Source organism: Rhinatrema bivittatum, chromosome 18 (assembly GCF_901001135.1).
Source record: "Rhinatrema bivittatum chromosome 18, aRhiBiv1.1, whole genome shotgun sequence".
Lineage (NCBI taxonomy): Eukaryota > Metazoa > Chordata > Amphibia > Gymnophiona > Rhinatrematidae > Rhinatrema > Rhinatrema bivittatum.
The window spans coordinates 7,937,192-7,953,316 of NC_042632.1; positions in this window are offsets into that span (position 1 = coordinate 7,937,192).

Sequence of the window (16,125 nt, forward strand, 5' to 3'; positions counted from 1 at the left end):
CTACGGAATTGGTCTGCGGACATGACATCTAAAGCGAATCTCACAAGAATGCCTTTTAAAGGATCTCTCTTGTTCGGAAGAAAATTGGAGAAGTTAACCAGCAAATGGGGCGAATCCCCAGTGCCTCGGCTACTGGAAGATAAGAGTAAAAGATCTCAGTATCCCTCCCCCAGAAGAACAAAGGGCAGAGGATTGTAGCGCTTTAGACCCTACAGGAACTCGCAGTTCCAGGCACCTCGTCCTTCCGGAAGGTCCCAGCCCTTTCGGAACAGACAGACCAAGAGGGGAGCAGGCCCGGGGGCAGGCTCCAGCTGTGCTCCACAATGAGAATGGGCCAACCCATCCACAGGAAGAGGATATAGGGGGTCGACTTGCCCTTTTCTACTAAAGATGGGTCGAGAGAACATCTGACAAATGGGTTCTAAGCATAATTTGAGAAGGTTACTCTGGAGATACACAGCATCCCTCGAGACAAATTTATGATGTCACCCTGCCACGCCCACTCCAGGAGACTGTCAGGAGAAACCACTCTAACAAGACTACTCAGTCTGAAGGCAAAATCTCCGGTTCCCATGCCCCAACAAAATACGGAGCGCTATTCCATTTATTTTATCGTTCCCAAGAAGGGAAGGATCCATTCCGGCATATCTTGGATTTCAAGAACATCAGTCATCTGCGGGTTCTATACTTCTGCATGGAAACTCTTCGCTCCGTAATAATGGCAGTACAACCGGGAGAGTTTCTATCCTCTCTGGATCTTTCTGAAGCCTACCTTCACATCCCAGTCCATCAGGATCACCAGCGCTTCCTGCGCTTTGCAATACCAGTTCCGAGCGCTACCCTTCGGCCTAGCAACTGCCCCCAGAACTTTCACCAAAATCATGGTGGTCGTGGTGGCAACACTGAGGAAGGGAAGGGATCTTGGTACCCCTTACCTGGATGATTGGCTAATCAAGACAAAGTATTTGGAGGAGAGCCGGCAGGTGACCAGCAGAGTCAATAGCCTACTGCAGGAACTCGGTTGGGTCGTGAACACGGGCAAGAGCAGCCTGCAGCCCTCTCAATCGCTAGAGTACCTGGGGGCCCGTTTTCGACACCAGACAGAACAGTCTTCCTTCCTCCCTCCAAGGAGAAGGAAACTGATGGAACAATCACGATGATTGTTGACAAATGCACGCCCCAAGGTATGGGACTATCTTCAAGTCCTCTGCCTCATGGCATCAACCCTGGAGGTCGTCCCGTGGACAAGGGCCCATATGCGACCGCTTCAGCATTCCTTACTGTCACAATGGAACCCACTGTCCCAGGACTACTCAATTCGCCTCCAACTACCAGCAGAGGTATGTTCTCGGCTCCAGTGGTGGCTACAGGAAGACAAGCAAAGGATTAAGCCTATCCCCACCAAACTGGATCTTGCTCACCACGGATGCGAGCCTGCGAGAGTGGGGAGCCCACTGTCAGGAACTGATGGCCCAGGGACAATGGAACAAGGAAGAGGCAGAATGGAACATAAACCACCTGGAAGCTCGAGCAGTCAGACTAGTGTGCCTACGATTATGCCACAAACTCTGAGGCAGAGCAATTTGAGTAATGTCGGACAACGCCTGCTTACAACAACTGCCAGGGAGGAACCAAGAGCCAGCAGGTGTCTCTGGAGATAGACCACCTCATCGCATGGGCGGAGATAAACCTACAAGGGATCTCTGTCTCCCACATCACAGGAAAAGACAACGTCTTCACAGACTTCCTCAGCAGAGAGAGCCTGGACCCAGGGGATAGACGCTGTCAACCACAGCCTTCCAACTGATAGTAAACCGTTGGGGCCTCCCAGCCATGGACCTACTGGTCACCCGTCTCAGTGCCCAGGTTCTTCAGCCGCAGACGAGAGCAACAATCCCAAGGAATCGACGCTCTCGTCCAGACTTGGCCAGAGGAAGACTTACTGTACGCCTTCCCAGCCCCCCCCCCCCCCCCCCCCCCCCCCCCATGGCCACTATTGGGCAGGGTCATCTGCAAGATAGAACATCACAGGGGACTAGTTCTACTAGTGGCCCCGGATTGGCCAAGACGACCATGGCACACAGACATGCAAAGACTCCTGGTGGGGAACCCTCTGTGCCTACCTCCACACAGGGACCTTCTCCGGCAGGGCCCGATTCTCCACGAAGATCCGTCTAGATTTCTCTTACGGTCTGGCCCTTCAGAGGACTCGCCTGAAGAAGCGTGGTTACTCAAAGGCCATGATTGACACCCTGCTCTGAGCGCGCAAGTTCTCCACATCCCTGTCATATATACGGATCTGGAGAGTATTCGAAGCCTGGTGTGAGGACTGCGGGATTCTCCCGCAGACAGCCAAGATTCCCATGATTCTCGAGTTCCTACAGGATGGTATGAAGAAGGGGTTGTCACTCAACTCCCTCAAGGTCGAAGCAGCCGCACTGGCCTACTTCAGAGCCGAAGTGGACAGTATCCGTCTATCAACCCATCCAGACTTGTCCCGCTTCCTGAAAGGGGTTAAACAACTCCGACCACCCCTAAAGTGGCCAGTGCGTCTATGGAATCTCAATCTAGTATTGGGCTTCCTTCAAACCAACACGCGGTCTGTCACTACACCTCTTAACATTGAAGAATACATTCCTGGTGGCAATATGTTCAGCTCGTCGGATCTCCGAACTACAGGTACTATCCTGTCTGGAGCCGTTCCTTAGGTTCATGCCTGGAACCATACAACTGCGCCCTGTCCCCTCCTTCCTACCGAAAGTGGTTTCAGAGTTTCACTTGAACCAAACAATCTTGCTACCATCTCCGGATGAACATAAGGCAGTGGTTCTCAACCCTGTCTTGTGGAACCCCCCCAGCCAGTCGGGTTTTCAGGATATCCACAATGAATATGCATGAGAGAAAATTTGCATACACTGCCTCCATAACATGCAAATTTTCTCTCATGCATATTCATTATGGATATCCTGAAAACCTGACTGGTTGGGGGGGTCCCCAGGACAGGGTTGAGAACCATTGACATAAGGACTCAGAAGACTCACACCACCTTTTCCATCTAAATGTCAACAGACTCCTGGAAAGATCAGTACTGGTGCGCAAAATGGAACACTTGTTCATTCTTCACAGCAGGAAGAAACAAGAAGAGGCTTCGCGGGTGACCATAGCCTGCTGGATCAAAGAAATAATCAAGGCAGCCTACATAGAGGCAGGAAAGCCCTTACCTCTACAGGTTAAGGCTCATTCTACAAGGGCCCAGGCAGTCTCTTGGGCCAGAAACCAAGCTGCTGTCACCCGCCGAGATCTGTCGGGCGGCAATGTGGTCCTCCATACACACTTTCTCCAGGTTCCACCACCTGGATGTTCAGGCCCGAGAAGACGCAGCCTTCGCAAGGGCAGTATTAAGTGGGCCATGGGCAGCCTCCCGCCCTGTCCGGGAGTAGCTCTTGTACATCCCATTGGTCCTGACTCCCATCTGGCTACACACTAGGAAATGGAGAAATTACTTACCTGATAATTTTGTTTTCCTTAGTGTAGACAGATGGACTCAGCATCCCGCCCACGGCTGCCCTGGAAAAGGAGAACCTTGGATAGCAAACCTCGAGACTAAGCAAATACGGGTAAGCCGCTGCCTACCCCTAGTTCAAGACACCCACAATTTGTCCGCTGTCGGTGTTAATTGGTTGAGTGCACTGGCGGTCTCCAGTTTGGAAATTAGTTGAACCAGTTCAAGTTTTACTCAAGTTTAATCAAGTATTTAAGCAAATATATATCCACAATGGCTTTTCGAAGAAAATACTGAAGAGCAGGGGTATATCTAGAGTGAAGTCAGCTTTGAAATCTGACACAGTCTCCCATCTGCTAGCAGAAGAGCATAATATCCCATTGGTCCTGAGTCAATCTGTCTACACTAAGGAAAATGAAATTATCAGGTAAGTAATTTCTCCATTGTTTTAAATAAATATTCCTGTCTGTGTTTGAAATTAGCCCAAATTTCATTCATTAGTGAGAGAAAATTTGAGCTGAATTTTGAAAATATTAAGAACTTGTTCCTATTGTAATTTTTTAAAGGTGAATTTTCTAAGCCATTTTTTGCACATAAAAGATGTTTATGCACATCAGTGTGTGTTATTGCCCAGTGTTTGTGTAAAAATATACATAACTCAAATACCTTTTTTGTACACAAGGCATTTTGGGAGCTTAAGCTATGCTCAAATTTTAAATTTGCATGAATACTTTTTAAAATAGTGTTTCTAAATTCATACTCAGAGCGGATGTAACCCATGGCAGGAGAATTTCTATGCATACTTCATAATTTTCAAAGCATATTTGGCTCCTCCTGCACTCAGGCATGCCAATCCCCACATGTGGGTTATGCACCTCTACCAGTAGATGGAGACAGAGTAAAAGCTGATGTCATGGTTATATTGCCATGTCATGGTTATATTGCCTGGCATCATCTGCCAGTATTCTCCATCTCCAGCAGATGGTGGACATGCATTTCCTCTGTAGTAAAAAAGGTTGAGAAGAAAAGCAGTGTAAAACTTATACTCCTGAGCAGACATCAATGGGTCCCTCCAGAGTGCTTACGGTGTAGGCTTAAAAAAAAAAAAAAAAAAAAAAAAAAAAAGCAACGTGCTTGAAGGACAAGGGAGGCTAGGTGGTGAAGGCTTTCGCCCTCTCATCCTGTAGCTGGAGACCTTTCATACACTCAGCCAGGACTGACGTCTGAGCTCGGGTAAAAAAGAAAAAGAAGGCAGAGTAGGGAAGTTTTATTTCCCCTAATCCTTCCTTACTGGGTCTTCCTCACTTGGTGTGAGTGGTTAGCATCTTTTCTTTCTTCCCTCTTATTTCTCTGGGGAGTTCAGTGAGGTGCAGTGGCGGCAGAGATGCTGCAGCCTCTGGCTAGGGCCCCGCTCCAGGGCTTGCTTCGAGCTGCGCAATAGGCCCTGGCAGCATTTTTGCGTGCTTGTATGTGCATGTTTCCCGTCCGGCGGTGTGACATGGAAGCACATGTGTGCCTGCTTCTGTGCCATGGCCAAGGCCTATATTTGCAGCACGTCTATTTGGGACCTAAGAACATAAGAACATATGTGACAACTCGAGCACATACTGAGCGCCTGCTTGTGCGTGTTCTGAGCAGAGTGCATGCCAAGAGCCTTCTTGAGCGCAAGCGTACTGTGAGTACTTGAGCCTGTCTTTTATTTGGGTGCACAAGGAAAATGAGGAGATGACAGAAGTTTTAAGCGCCTAGCATTCCATACTGCTTGTCCTATAAGGGTAACATAGAAATGACGGCAGAAGAAGACCAAACGGCTCATCCAGTCTGCCCAGCAAGCTTTCACACTTTTTTTTTTCCTTCTCATACTTATGTTACTCTCGGCCCTTATTAGTAACTTTTTGGTTCTATTTACCTTCCACCCCCGCCATTGATGTAGAGAGCAGTGCTGGAGCTGCATCTAAGTGAAGTATCTAGCTTAATTGGTTAGGGGTAGTAAACGCCGCAATAAGCAAGCTACTCCCACGCTCATTTCTTTACCCAGCATGTGCAATTCAGTCCTTGTTGATTGTCTGAATATAATTCCATTTTACTTCATTCCCCCTTGCCATTGAAGCAGTGAGTTGCGCTGGATATGTATTCCAATTGAAGTATCATGCTTAATTGATTCGGGGTAGTAACCGCTGTAACAAGCAAGCTACACCCATCCTTATTTGCTTATTCAGACTATGTAATTTAGTCCTTGTTGGTTGTTGTCTGAATATAAATAATCTTTTCTTCATTCCCCCCTGCTTTTGAAGCAGTGAGCCATGCTGGATATGCAGTGAAGGTGAAGTATCAGGCATTATTTGGTTTGGGGTAGTAACCACCATAACAAGCAAGCTACTTCCCGCTTTTTTGTGAATGCAGATCCTATTTTCCACATTTCCTCTTGCCGTTGAAGCACAGAGCAATGTTTGTCGCATTAACCGTATGTATGTTTGTTGAATGATACATCATTGGGGCAAGGTGTTATGCCTACTGTACGTAATGAAGCATAGGTATCACCAATTTTAAAGAAGAGTTCAGTAAATCCAATTTTGCTGGAATAGTTCCAGCCAGTGCCCAGTTAACCATTTTATGAAAATTAATAGAACACGGATGGTAAATTTCAAACCAGCACACGGAAGCACTTTAGCATGTCCAGATACACAGCCATTTTATAACTTGTGCACGTTATAAAATAGCCTGGGCATGTGCGTGCCCAGGATATAAATAGGGGTTCTGCTACGTAAGTCAGGGTATTTTAAAATTGGTGTATGTCCACGCCATGACCAGTTTCATCAATTCGTCCACTAGTTCAGATCCTTCAATGCCCCTGATTTAATAGCCTGCACTCCCCCAGTTACTTCAGATCCTTTAACCACTCCGAAATGGCTGTTTTTTTGTTTTTTATAGTTACATCTCCTCCATAGCAGAAGTAAAATTGCGCGGTAGAGGACTGGGTCCTTTAAATATTTATGCACACATTTCTTGGCCACGCCCAGAACACCCATGCCCATACCATATCCCTTTATGAAACTGAGTGAAATGTGCATGTAGCGGGAGTTTCATGTCCATCTGGGTGGCTTTTAAATTTTGGTCAACCAACTCTTGTGTGCATCCCCCAACTGATGTACGCACCGGGCTTTTAAAATCTACCTCATATTATTTATCATCAACCTTGCAGTGTCAGTTTGGATTTAAGATTCGTCACACCACAGAAATGTTACTGTCAGCAATAAATTGAGTATATGTGCAAATGGACAATGGAAGAAATATTCTTTGAATGCTACTTGATCTGGCTGCAGTGTTTGATATGGTAGAACATCAGCTCCTGTTGCAAAGATTGGGGGGGAGACTGGAATAAAAGAGGGTAATACAGTCAAGGATTTCTGCTAGTCTATATGACAGCGCTGCCTGGATGCTAGACCATGCCCTCCGTCAGAGAAATTGGAGCTACAGGTGACTCATTGAGCATGTCCCCCTTCTTTAGTTGACCCTAGAACAGAAATGTCTTCAGAGAGTGTTCGATCCGATGTCAGATTGGGGCCTATGTGGCCTGGCATGGGCCCATCCTCCTTTTCCCGAGGAGGATTCTTCAGAGACTATAGACATTTCTGCAAGGATGCCCAGTAGCGACGGCGATACCTTCAAAAAGGGGTCACATACTTGGAGTTCCCAGTTGTATGTCACCGCTTGCAAGTGTCCCTGATGATATGCAGGAGGATATGGATACAGATGATTCTGATGAGGATTTGGGTTTCTCCCCTCTGCATGAGGGGGAAATTCCTCTGGGTTTAGAGCCACATAGAACTTCGCTCCGTTTATTTCAGAGTGTTGAGTTCCCGAGTCTGAAGCTGATCTGTGTGGCTGAGGGTAACTACAGGTGCGAAAAAGACGGATCCCATTTTGGTCACCTTACGCAAGCATCAAGTTGCTTTCCCCTCCTGGATGCAATTCAAGAGTTTATTGCCCTTGTATGGAACACGCCAGAAAGAAACCTTAAAGGGGGGGCATGCTTTGGGTTTGTAACCCATGAATCTGGTAGCGAGAGATCAGTTAAGTTTTTTTTCTGAAGGTGGAAACATTGGTGTGTTGTGTCTATGCAGACCACCATTCCAGTAGAAGGAGGGGCTGCTCAGGAGAGGAGAATTGACTTTATCCTTAAGCAGACCTTACAGCCATGACAATGATTTTGTATATTGCCTCCTGTTGCTGCCTGGTGGCTCGGACGAGCCTTGTGTCTCAGGAACCTGAGGGAATGAAGTTGAATAGTGGAGCAGTGATGGAACTGGGAGCGTCTGCCTTAGTGGATGTGGGCCATGACTTTTTTCACTGTGCCGCCAAGAGGTGGCTTTCTTGAGAGCTGTGGTTGCGAAATTGCTTGGCAGTTACAATTTCTAAGTCCAATCTCATGAGGTTACCCTTTAGGGTTCTCATATTTTGAAGTGAGTTGAAGAACATGGTTTATAGATGAGGGGACTCCCAGGTCCTTTGTTTGTCAGAGGATAAGCAGTCGGCATCGTGTACTTTGGGCAAGAGTCCGTACTAGAGGCTATGAGCATTGTCATCCCAATAGGGGACAAACTTTTGGTAAGAGTCAGTCTCTTCGATTCAGGAAGCCTCTCAAGAATGCGGGCTCCAAGAGTGGAACACCTCGGCTGTCGTGCTTTTGTCAGATCTGGGTCCGAATCATGTTGCACCAGTAGATCCTGGAAGTGTTAAGAGAAATAGGTGGGCCTGCGCCTCATGGCCAGAGCCCACCCTTAACCGACGCGCTGGGCACACACGCGGATGATGGCCCAGCAGGGGGGGGGGGGGGTGTGTGTGGTGATGCAGACAGGAGCGACGGTGCGTGACTCAGTGTTAGGCCCACCCCTTCCCATGTGAGCATGGTGACGCGGTGCGGGGCGGCCCATTATGGCAGCACACATATGGAGCGCTGGCCGATGATGTAATTGGCCCTGTAAAGGGCCGCAACGGAGGCCAGGGAATCCCTTTTAGCACGCACTGGCAAAGAGCACCTCGGAGCACCTCTGCAGCACACACGACAGGCAGCGCCACTCATGACCGGCAGCACCAGGGAGTAGAGCCTTTAATTGAAAAACATGAGCGGACAAAAAAACCCCAAAACAAACTGGTTCAGAGGGAGGGGATTGCAAGAGTAGGCGACCTAGGGAGGTGGGGGTCACGATAGACTGGCAGGGAAGGCAAGAGAGAGGTTGAGGCAGGCAAAAAGAAGGGCCGCAGCAGGCTGAGAGAGCCTGGTCAAGATCGTTTAAGCAAAAAAAAAAAAAAAAAACCTCGCATCGGGGGCAGCCTGTAGGCCAAGTGAAAGTAAAAAAAAAAAAAAAAAAAGCTGGCTGAGGAAGTTGATAGAGAGGGAGCCAGAACCGGGGGAATCAATACTTTACCGGTGTAGGTTGCCAGTTCAATTCCCACTGATTTAAAAAAAAAAAAAAAGGGGGTATCTGGATTAATTGCACCTTTTTTTTTCTCCATACATAATAAAAAAAACTTAATAAAAAGGATTTAAAAACTGAGTCAGAGCATATAGCGGAGGGGGGAGGGGCTTGATACATAGGAGCTGCCCCTCGTACCTGGTCACTAACTTTAAAAAAAAAAAAAAAAAAAAAAAAGGAAGGAAAAGAGTTAGAGTATTAGAGAGACCCAGAAAAGGTCTCAAGTTTAAAAAAAAAAAAAAAGGTGGAAGGGCTAAGAAAAGCAAGAACTCTTGCGTCAATCGCGGACACAAAATGCCTTTCGGTCCGGCTAGCAACACACCTGCAAGCACCACAACAGCGGCAGAATAGCCAGGACGCAAACTAAGTTCAGTGCATGCAGCAACTTCGAAAGAGAGAACCAGGGAAGAAAGAGCAAACACGGAGACCATGCCTCCAGCAAGGCAAGAGAAAGTTTGGTCCAAGAAGCGAACAAGAGCGGCAAGCAGAACAAGGGGGAAAGCAGTCACTCAGCAGTGCATGGTTCGGAGAAATGTATCCTTGAAGGATACTAATGAAACAGGAGAGTTAGGGCATCCCAATAGAGAGGTTCCATTAAATGCAAACATAGTTCATATGCCTATATGTAAAAAATCACCAAAGCTAACGAGTTCCGAATTATCCCAAACAACTGAAAAGCAGGTTGTTAAAACAAGCAAAAACCACACTTTGAAATGTCTGTATACCAATGCCAGAAGTCTAAGAAGTAAGATGGGGGAGTTAGAGTGTATAGCAGCAAATGATGAGATTGACATAGTTGGCATCACAGAGACTTGGTGGAAGAAGGATAACCAATGGGACAGTGCTATATCAGAGTACAAATTATATCGCAATGATAGAGAGGATCAACTTGGCGGGGGTGTGGAACTTTATGTCCGGGAGGGTATAGAGTCCAACAGGATAAAGATCATACAAGAAACTAAATGCTCAGTAGAATCTATATGGGTAGAAATCCCCCATGTGTGTTGGGTAAGAGTATAGTGATAGGAGTATACTACTGTCCACCTGGACAAAATGGTCAGACAGATGATGAAATGCTAAGAGAAATCAGGGAAGTAAACCAATTTGGCAGTGCAATAATAATGGGAGATTTCAATTACCAAACACAAAGATTCTCTTAATGGGAAATCCCACGATTGGAATGAACTTGTATAAAGACGTGGTATTTGATAATTTTGAACAATCACAACGCTATGTAAATATTTTTATCAATTTTTATAATGTATATTTAATGACCATCATACCACCCCCAGTGCTCACAAGTCATACTTGCATTATTCTGCACTTTCACAGGGTCATGTTTAATCAATTGGTCCAGATGACTGACATCAATGTTCAATTTTTTCTTATTTTTATACTGTATAATAAAAAGGCAACTTCCCTTATTTCCGGGGTTATATGGGAAGGCTCTTTACCCATATTGAAGGAATTCCATCAATGGCTAAATAGCCTGGAACCTTGTTTAAAATTTACCATGGAGTTCCATCGGGATCATATAGCCTGTTTAGACATATTGATCCAGAGAAAAGATACCACCTTAGCCACATCCATATACCGGAAACCAAATGATCGTAATAACTTGCTTCGATTTGATAGTTTCCACCCAACCAGCTTCAAAACTAATCTTCCCGTGGGCCAGTTCCTCAGACTGAGGAGACTATGCACGGATCGTGACGATTTCAAGATTCAAGCGAAAGAAATGGCTAATCGCTTTTTACAACGTGGTTACCCAACCCAGTGTGTTAAAAAAGCATACCGGCGAGCACTCTATTCTAATAGAGATTATTTGTTTTTGCCAAAAAATCCAGAGCTGGGATCGAACCCACAGACTGTGGTTTTGAAACATACTTTGTTGTCGGCACCTATCAGTAGAGCCATGAGAATGCACTGGAGGATTATTCAGCAAATCCATCCTTTATTCAATCAACCTCTACGAATTGCATATTCCCGAGGTAAAAACATCCGAGATCATGTTGTACGTTCAAACTGCTCAAAACCTATAGTAAACATTGAACCAATTCAAGTCTGTGACAAATGTAAACTCTGTCCATTGAAATCACCCCAGACCCACATTACCACAGCATTAGGGAAGACAATTTTATTGCCAGAATCCTCCTGCCACTCGACTCATGCTGTTTATGCGATCTTCTGCCCATGCTCTTTAATCTATGTGGGCATGACTAAAAGAAAAATCAAGACCCGTCTCACTGAACATAAGTGTTGCATCAACACTAATCGAGTTGAGGAACCTTTGGTCGCTCATTTTAAGGAATTTAAGCACGAGTTTGATGATATTAAATGGACAGTGCTTGAAATCATCAATCAACATTGGCGAGGCGGGAACCGTATTCAGACATTAAGACAATGCGAGCAAAAGTGGATTTTTCAATTGAAATCAGTCATTCCTGGTGGTTTGAATAAAGACATTGAATGGTTTCATTTTTGGTGATTGCCCGCCGAAATCAGGAATCACTTGACTGTCAGGTGGATGCAAAAAACCATTGTATTTAAAATCAGACCGGCCCGAGTCGCCTCACTGCTGAAATTTTCTGAGCAGGGAGACGGCGTCGGTGTCCGGTGAGTCAGATAAATTTGTTCTTCTTTTTTCTCACTTGCAAATATACATCGTTAAATATTGCTTTGCTAAAAATTAGATATCGCTAAAATTAATTTTTAACTATAAGCTTTTTCATCTTAGAAAAATTCATGGACCCGCAGCATTCTGCATGAAATAAATGCTGTTTAGATACCCCGTTAAGCAAGGGGAAGTGCTGGATCAGGAGAGCTTGAAACGGATGTCTCTGAAGCAGCTTGTGTGGCGAAACGCGCGCGTCGGACAAGTGCCTCCAGCTACGGGACAAGCAACCCCGATACCCTGGAAATAAGGGAAGTTGCCTTTTTATTATACAGTATAAAAATAAGAAAAAATTGAACATTGATGTCAGTCATCTGGACCAATTGATTAAACATGACCCTGTGAAAGTGCAGAATAATGCAAGTATGACTTGTGAGCACTGGGGGTGGTATGATGGTCCTTAAATATACATTATAAAAATTGATAAAAATATTTACATAGCGTTGTGATTGTTCAAAATTATCAAATACCACGTCTTTTTATACAAGATTTCAATTACCCCAATATTGACTGGGTAAATGTAACATCAGGACTTGCTAGAGACAAAAAGTTCCTGGATGTAATAAATGATTGCTTCATGGAGTAATTGGTTCAGGAACCAAAAAGAGAGGGAGCTATTTTAGATTTAATTCTTAGTGGAACGCAAGATTTGGTGAGAGAAGTAACAGTGGTGGGGCCACTTGGCAACAGTGATCATAACATCAAATTTAAACTAATAACTGGAAGGGGGGACAATAAGTAAATCTGCAGCTCTAAACACTAAACTTTCAAAAGGGAAACTTTGATAAATGAGGAAAATAGTTGAAAAAAAACTGAAAGGTGCAGCTGCAAAGGTTAAAAGTGTTCAACAGGCATGGACATTGTTTAAAAATACAATCCTAGAGGCGCAGTCCATATGTATTCCATGCATTAAGAAAGGTGGAAGGAAGGCAAAACGATTACAGTCATGGTTAAAAGGTGAGGTGAAAGAGGCTAATTTAGCCAAAAAAACATCCTTCAAAAATTGGAAGAAGGATCCATCTGAAGAAAATAGGATAAAACATAAGCATTGTCAAGCTAAGTGTAAAACATTGATAAGACAGGCGAAGAGAGAATTTGAAATGAAATTGGCCATAGAGGCCAAAACGTTTTAAAATATATCCAAAGCAAGAAACCTGTGAGGGAGTCGGTTGGACCATTAGATGACAGAGGGGTTAAAGGGGCTCTTAGGGAAGATAAGGCTAAGATAAAGACTAAATGAATTCTTTGCCTCCGTGTTTACTAATGAGAATGTTGGGGAGATACCAGTTCCGGAGATGGTTTTCAGGGGTGATGAGTCAGATGAACTGAACGAAATTACTGTGAATCTAGAAGATGTAGTAGGCCAGATTGACAAACTAAAGAGTAGCATATCACCTGGACCGGATGTTATGCATCCTAGGGTTCTGAAGGAACTAAAAAATGAAATTTCTGATCTGTTAAAATTTGTAACCTATCATTAAAATCATCCATTGTACCTGAAGACTGGAGGGTGGCCAATGTAACCCCAATATTTAAAAAAAGCTCCAGGGGCAATCTGGGTAACTATAGACCAGTGAGCCTGACTTCAGTGCCGGGAAAAATAGTGGAAACTATTCTCAAGATCAAAATCGTAGAGCATATAGAAAGACAAGATTTAATGGAACATAGTCAACATGGATTTACCCAAGGGAAGTCTTGCCTAACAAATCTGCTTCATTTTTTTTGAAGGGGGTTAATAAACATGTGGATAAAGGTGAAACAGTAGATGTAGTGTATTTGGATTTTCAGAAGGCGTTTGACAAAGTCCCTCATGAGAGGCTTCTACGAAAACTAAAAAGTCATGGGATAGGAGGCGATGTCCTTTCGTGGATTACAAGCTGGTTAAAAGACAGGAAACAGAGAGTAGGATTAAATGGTCAATTTTCTCAGTGGAAAAGGGTAAACAGTAGATTGCCTCAGGGATCTGTACTTGGACCGGTGCTTTTCAATATATATAAATGATCTGGAAAGGAATACGACTAGTGAGGTTATCAAATTTGTGGATGATACAAAATTATTCAGAGTAGTTAAATCACAAGCAGACTGTGATACATTACAGGAGGACCTTGCAAGACTGGAAGATTGGGCATCCAAATGGCAGATGAAATTTAATGTGGACAAGTGCATGGTGTTGCATATAGGGAAAAATAACCATTGCTGTAGTTACACGATGTTGGGTTCCATATTAGGAGCTACCACCCAGGAAAAAGATCTAGGCACGATAGTGGATAATACTTTAAAATCGTTGGCTCAGTGTGCTGCAGCAGTCAAAAAAGCAAATAGAATGTTAGGAATTATTAGGAAGGGAATGGTTAATAGAATGGAAAATGTCATAATGCCTCTATATCGCTCCATGGTGAGACCACACCTTGAATACTGTGTACAATTCTGGTCGCCGCATCTCAAAAAAGATATAGTTGCGATGGAGAAGGTACAGAGAAGGGCAACCAAAATGATAAAGGGGATGGAACAGCTTCCCTATGAGGAAAGGCTGAAGAGGTTAGGGCTGTTCAGCTTGGAGAAGAGACGGCTGAGGGGGGATATGATTGAGGTCTTGAACGAGTAGATGTGACTCGGTTATTTTCACTTTCGAATAAAAGGACTAGGGACATTCCATGAAGTTAGCAAGTAGCACATTTAAGACTAATCAGAGAAAATTCTTTTCACTCAGCGCACAATAAAGCTCTGGAATTTGTTGCCAGAGGAAGTGATTAGTGCGGTTACTGTACCTGGGTTCAAAAAAAGGTTTGGATAAGTTCTTGGAGGAGAAGAACATTAACGGCTATTAATCAAATTTACTTAGGGAATAGCCACTGCTATTAATTGCATCAGTGGCATGGGATCTTCTTAGTGTTTGGGTAATTGCCAGGTTCTTGTGGCCTGGTTTTGGCCTCTGTTGGAAACAGGATGCTGGGCTTGATGGACCCTTGGTCTGACCCAGCATGGCAAGTTCTTATGTTCTTAAGCAGTCGAACAAGGGTCCCAGTCCACAGTTGTCAGAGCAACAGGCGACCACATCGGTGGAACTACAAACAAGCGATACAATATCTGTGGTTAGCTGCACTATGGAGACAAGGACAGAAGATGCCACGGAGTCAGGGCCACAGCAGCACACATCTGAGAGGGCGGCGGCTTATTCACCACACTACAGCTCGCGTGGAGGTCCACACCCGCAGGCCAGCTGGAGCGATTATCAAAGGCAAATGAACATCGAGGGGTACCCATGTTCATCGAACGGCAAGCCAGCCCTTTCTTCTTCAGGTTGGATGCAAGGACAGCCCGGACATGGCCGCCAGCCATATCCTACCCCTCACTCGACATGGCAGAACTTTGACGGCACTAACTAGCATCCGAGAGCGCAGTGGGGCCCCAGCGCTCCTGGCCCATTCCCAGGATTGAACCAAGTGGGACATCCATGGGGTTATGCATCATATGATGGAATGAGTAGCCAAAACTACTATCATTCGCCTTGGTGGCCTTGGCCAGCACCAGCACAAAGAAACTTCCCTCCTGCGGAAGGAGGGCCGGCACCTCGAGCCTCCTTACAGGCTAGCACATGCGGCCTGAGACCACTAGAAGGAGACAATTCAAGGGGCTTATCGGAAGCCCACACCAGCGCTCCAGCATCAGCAACGGGCGGATCAGATGGACTAGTGGCACAAAGCGACAAGGGAACGCAACAGGACGCACTAAACTCAGATGAGAGAGCAACCACCAGCCAAACAGATCAATCATTACAGACGGGAGACAGCAACGTTGGTGAGTCGAGGGGAGAGGGCAGAAGGCGGGTTCCGCTGGTGCGGAAAACAATACGGCGACAGCTGGAAAAAAGCACTAGGCAAAGCGCAAGCGCAGAACTAGTTCCAGCTCAGACTTCCTCGTCATCTTCAGACTCCACAAGTGACAGTGATCCACAACAGACGGCTAAGGCCGTCAACAAGGAGGCCAGAGGCCCACCTGCACTCACCACCTAATCAGAGCTATGGGAAGGCATGCCTAAGCAACTGCGCAAAAAAATTAGAAAACGCAAATACATAGATATTTTTAGTATCCTGCAAGGATGACTGACTGAGGACAAAAAGAAATCGAAGGACGGAGCGGCACTGATAGAAAAGGAGAAGAGGATTCCGAAGAATATCGTTAATTGGATAAAAGCATTTCTATACATGACAAGTGTGTTGGGGCATCGGGACCCTTCCCAATATGGTCCCATGTTAAGCTATGCAGCGAATATTCTCGAAGCGTACCGAGAGCACGAAGGTTGGGCATGGCTCAACTATGACTAGAAGTTTCAGGACATAATGGAAGAGAATCGATTCATGTCATGGGGAACTCAAGAAGTCAGCCTCTGGATACAACAGATGACACGTAAAGCGGCCGATACAGGAGCACACTCAAAAAAACACAAGGTCATCTCCCAGCAGGCATTCAGC